Source organism: Poeciliopsis prolifica, unplaced genomic scaffold (genome assembly GCF_027474105.1).
Source record: "Poeciliopsis prolifica strain line A6 unplaced genomic scaffold, Auburn_PproV2 SCAFFOLD127, whole genome shotgun sequence".
In the NCBI taxonomy this organism is placed as follows: domain Eukaryota; kingdom Metazoa; phylum Chordata; class Actinopteri; order Cyprinodontiformes; family Poeciliidae; genus Poeciliopsis; species Poeciliopsis prolifica.
Window position 1 is genome coordinate 315,001 of NW_026562502.1, and position 5,818 is coordinate 320,818.

General features: G+C 42.7%; 1 pseudogene; it reads right to left on the minus strand.

Moving 5' to 3' along the window:
• Positions 1-1,990, minus strand: part of LOC129355230 (sodium channel protein type 4 subunit alpha-like) — a 112,111-nt pseudogene extending 110,121 nt beyond the window's left edge.
• Between the last annotated feature and the right edge of the window lie 3,828 nt (positions 1,991-5,818).

The following is a 5,818-nucleotide window of genomic DNA, read 5'->3' on the forward strand; positions in this document are numbered from 1 at the left end:
GATACCATGACAATAATATCATCATAGGGGAAACTTTGACACAATATATCACAATATGACTCAATGAGGCACTTAATCCAATGGAGTCATCAGCTGATATGATTATAGGAACATATTACAAAATAACAGCAAATAAAAATGAAACTGTTTCCGTCAGATTGCATTCATGAGGCTCTGGGTTGATTTTTCACTTCTGTGCATAAATCTGTTCTGAAATAAAAATCAAAAATCACTCACACATAAATAAAATTCTGTGTTTTTATCTCGATTCTCCAAACAAAACAGGCATTCAATTCTGAATTATCATAAAAACAAAACAAACATGAGTCAGAGAAAGACTGGAGCAGTTTGTCATTCAGCAGGAGAAACTCAGAAACAATCCCAACCTTTATAAATATTCCTGAAAGCATCAGGATCCGTTTTCCTGACAGGGATTTAGATGCAGACTGAGAGGGACGGAGCCGAGTCCGGGCTGTTTACGGTCGTCACATCGTGTTTTCTCCTCACCGGGCTCCACCTGAAGGGAAACGTTCCCGTCGGGATTCTCCCACCGGATGGATCCGGACAAACCGGACCGCCTCGGAGTCGAGACGGAGGAAAACCAGGCAACATTCGGAGCAACAGTTCTGTTTCCCAGCTGCTTAAATACTGCTAATTTTACATAAATCTACTGATTTCTATAAACCTTTAATATTAACGCAAATTAAACTCACTTGTTAAATTTATATCAATAAGAAGGATTTATTAATCTGTAATGTAATAGAAGGTCAGATTAAGGGAAATATTTGCTGATATAATATGATAATATTAACAGATTAATCAGGTAATTGTAAACATCTGGAGCTGCACAGATAAAGCAACGATATAAATTTATGAACAATAACAGAATCTGGAAGCTGTTGGCCGCATGAAGCTCTGATTTATCAGTTCATAAAATAAAATGTAAATATTAGTATTTCTGCAGCTTCTCTTTCATCTGATGTGAGAATAAAAAGAGGCTGCAGAACATGAAGCATCCAGAAGGTTAAAGGTCAGCCTTTACGCTTCATTTGTTCTCCCAACAGCAAAACAAATCTGCCTCAGTCATGAATAAACGGCCCAGATTTCAACATGAAACTCACATTTTAACATCAACAGGAAGTAAAACGCGTTTCATCATTTCATCTTTGTTGTTATTTAATAATTTCTGCCCTGAAACATTTTCACCTGCAGGATGAATGAAGCTTCTGCTTTATTCCTCCTGCAGTTTGTGACTTTAGTTCTGAATATTCCGGGCGTCAGTAAATGTCAGCTTATGGAAATCAGGCCCTAAACGCAGAAGTTTGTCCGCTTGGAGACGTAAACAGGCAGAAAGTGACGAGCAGCCGCGCAAACAAACAGCCGCTTAATTAATGGAAAGAGCGGCGGTTCGGTTCGGCTCGGCCCGGCCCGGCGGCTGGGCTCGGTCGCGTAGGAACCGAGTCTCAGGAGAAGCTCGGAGCTGCGCAGGAGACTCAGCGCCTTGACTGGGTCCGAACCGGAACCGCAGTCCGGCTGGAGATGTTTCAGATAAAAAACCATTTCTGTGCGTAAAAGTTTGATTCTGTTGGATTTTTAAAGGGATTTTTAAACTTTCATCAACAAAAAGCCAATATTTCTGAATTCCTGCTGATTTCAGTTTCCAGGATGAACCCAAAGGTCAGAGTTCGCGCCCAGACGCGCCGCCTCAGCCGCCAGAATGAGGACAAGAAATGCGGTTACTTACATGTGAAAGTCCTGCGGTAAAAGCTGCGGGTTTAAATCACAACATCCCGCTGCGTCCCGCTCACTGACCCGCACAGGACGCGTGGAGCGGCGGATCCATGGGCGGCCAGCGCCGGCCGACCCGCGGGCTCACAATCCAAACTGATGAAGAAGCGCTGATGAAGAGGAGCGGCGGGGAGCCGCGCGCCTCTCCGCCGGGAACAGGCAGCGCGCACCGGGCGGCCGGGCGGCTTCACTCCGCCCGCTCCCGCATCGCCCCGCACAAAAACTCCGGTAACTCCAGAAACAGGCGACCGGGTCTCCGCGGGTCCTCAGTGGGGGTCCGGCAGCTGGTGGCTGAACAGGTAGGAAGTCCAGAGCTGGTTCCGGAGGTTCCGGGTCAGATTTCCCTCCGCAGCAGGAGAACCGGAGCCGCGCTGAGTGCAGACGGAGCGCGGGGCTTGGTGCGTGTCGGGGCGTCCGCGGGCTGCTGGAGCTGTCCGGACACTCTCCCGTCATCCCCGCCGCTTGATCGCCCCCGGTGCGGGGGGAGAGAGAGCGCGGTGGGAGGAGAGTATCGCGAGGTTGGAACATAAATCGCGTTTTTCTCGCGCTGGATGACCGCGTGGAGATGTTGGCGGAGTTTCCTCTGAACCTTTAAGAAGGAGCTGCAGGCTTTCTGACGATTTATCGGTTCTTCAGAACCAGAACTCCTGGAGCAGAGCGCCGCCTGACTGACCGGCCGAACCGCAGCGTGGAGAAGAAGAACCGGACCGAGTCAGTCAGTCAGTCAGTGATTCAGTTTAACTTCTGAGTTTGTTCGTTTTTCTCTCTTCCTTTGATTTTTTATTATTTTTTATTCTAGTGACTGTTATAACTTTAACTTCTCTTTTGTTTTATTTTTTTATAATTTTCTTTTTTATTTCACTTCTTATTTCTTGATTTGTTTGTTTTTTTTTTACTCTTTATTTATTGGATTTTATTTATTTTTAATTATAATGTCTGTAACTTTAATTTTCTTCTTGAAATTGTTCGTGATTTTTAAAAAACTTTATTTTTTTTGTTTATTTTTATTTTAGTTGTAGTAACTTTAACCTTCCATTGTGTGTCCTCTTGTATGTTGTTTTATTTTTAAATTGATCATCTGTGGAAGTTTTAAATTTTTTTGTTTGTTTTCCATTTTCTTGATTTTTCTTTATTTTTATTGTATCTGTCGTTGCTTTCCTTCTGTTTGAATTGTAGAAACTGCAGACATTTTAAGTTCCAGGTCATCCAAGAATAAAACTCAGCACCAAACATCAGGAACTTCATCATAGATAGAACTATAATTCTACATTTAATCATATGTCTGAGTATAAGCAGAGCTTATGTGACATTTTGTAAACATTATTTTCCAGTTCAACCCATAACCTGGACAGCTTTTGGCTGTTGGTTTTAGGTACTGTTGCTGGACTTCAAGCGGATTTTCACAAAAACAAACAGAAAGTTTATTTATTTTTGTAACTTCGTGGGAAAATTTGTGCATTAAAGGAAAAAGGGAGACATGACAATTGTCCTGTTTCTATGGCTGCCCACAGAGTGCTGCATCCAGCCGGGCTGATGGAAAGATGAGTGGAGGGAAAAATGTAACAGGAAAATTAAAACCTTTGACACCTGCTTCAAATGTTACCGTCCATTTGGTTTCAGAGAAACTCACCTGGGAGGAATTTACCAACTCAGAACCGATTTAGAAATGTGTAAAAATATGCTGACATATTGTGAAAACCTTTCTGCACATTCTGCATGGCGGGTTCTTCCCACCAAAACATGACAGGTTAATTGGTCTCTACATTCTCCCTCGGTGTGTGTGTGTGTGTGTTGTGTGTGTGTGTGTGTGTGTGTGTGTGTGTGTGTGTGTGTGTGTGTGTGTGTGTGTGTGTGTGTGTTGCCCTGCGACAGACTAGCCACCTGTCCAGGTGACCCCGCCTCTCGCTGCAGAGGCACCAGCAGAAAACAGATGGATTATGAGAACCTGTTCATCCATTTTCCATCTGAAGACAGAAATAGTGTGAAGCTTTGAACTATGTTGAATATAATGTTTGCCACCAACGTTCCCTCTAAGCTGCGCCTGCTCACATATTCTCAGCACACAAAAAAATGTAGCGCATAAAATAAAGTCCAACGTAAAGTGGACATTGAGCTCAGACATCAGTTTTGACTATGGACCAATAAATTTTTTCCGTACTACTTTGCGATCGAACTCAGTGAGTGACAGGAATCCAGCCAATGATACGATACGGTTCACTTTCGCTACGTGGGTTACGTGCCTTGGTCATATGGCCGTGCAGGTGAGAATAGAGCGGTAGAGTTAAGAAACGTGAAAGCCATCACCTTATCATGTCTAGTGGGACATCCACTCACCAAGCCACAGTAAAAAAAAATAAATGCACTTCTTCTAAGATCAAATGGAATCAAATCAAATGAAAGGAATGGTCTGCATTTGATACTGAAATGTTGAGTTCAGACTTTTGACTATGGATAAGCAGACATTTGTACATTGGCAAAGAAGTATGAGGCCTTTCTCCTCCACCCACAGATTATGGAGGCCATTAACAGTCAATATGCTGAATTCAAGAACATAAAGCAAGAAGCAGACTGACCATCAACCTGGGCTAAGTGAACAACCACTGGAGAAGTGAGAAGGGCAGACATGAAAAAAACTGTAATTAAATATTTTACAAGAATTTATACTGCATCACAAGCTACAGAAAACATTTCATTGTGCAAAATGTGAATGTTTTAATATGAACAAACATTTATGTCTGAAAGGTGTAATGTCTCATTTCTCACCCTGGCTGAAGCAGGACTCTTACTTATAGCATGCATCTCATGGACAGCAATGTTTTCTTTCCTTTATTATTTTAATTGAGCAAATCACTTAAATTAAAAGCAAACAAATGAAAACTGCTGATGTAATTTGATTTTTTAATAAGCCATGCAACTTTCTATGATCCCAGATTTATGATACTTGTGCGTGGCCACGCCGTGTACACTGATGATGCTCACAGTGGTCCTCAGTGGCCACGCCGTGTACACTGATGATGCTCACAGTGGTCCTCAGTGTGTTCAGGAAGCTTGTGTGTACGCCCAGACACATGAACAATTAGAGGGAACGTTGTTTGCCACCATTGTGTTTATGTTGGCACTACTTGTTAAGCGGAAGGTTACGCTAGGTAATAAAGGCGGAGCCTCCTCCCTTCTCCCTGAGTGTGTTCAGGAGAAGAACGGGGCAGTGTAGTTGCTGGTTGATATTGGTGGTGTCTCCTGTGTCTTGTGTGTTGCATAAGTGAGTTGATGCACCTGCAAGGATGTATTCGAGCGGGGCAGAAAAACCCAGTGATTCCAGGGGGAATAATGGGATATCCGCTGCAGAACAACCAACAAACTATTCAACAGAAACTCATAAAAACATTTTGTTTGACGCGTGTGAAAGAAAGAGTCAGAATTGTTGACGGGGATTTTTTTTTTACATTGGATTTTACAATGGCGCCCCCAGGCGGATTTAATATGTAAGTACAAGCATATGTTCTAAGTTTATTTAGTTAAAATTCCTTATCGGTGCATTAAAATCAAATATTCTCCTGTCTGAATGTTATTTAAACTTAATAAGGTAACGTGAGATGGTTGAGGAAAGCATGAACTTAAAGTAAAGCTGTTAAAGATATGAGATGTTTTATTTACTTAAGGTTAATAAATGTGGGAAAAAACTCAACGATGAATCGCTCAGGACAGAATCTGTTTTTATGCACCCTGATTAAATTAATGCTGATTTTTTATTGTTTGCTGTTGTTTTTTCTCACTTGTAATTAAAGTATTCTTAATGGAGGCCGCGGTGTGATCATTAATAGGATTCTCCGCCCCAGATGTTTAAAACTCTCCTCCTTCTGCCACGTTTTCCCTCCTTTCCAAAGAAAAGAGGCGACGCCTGGAAGCTGCCTCGCAATCTGATTGGTCAACCCAGAGGAGAACCCGCCCCAACACCCGCCTCCGTGTTGTTTCTGGCACTCTGATTGGTCGGGCCGATGCCAGTCACGGTTACCATGGACTTCGGCTTTGC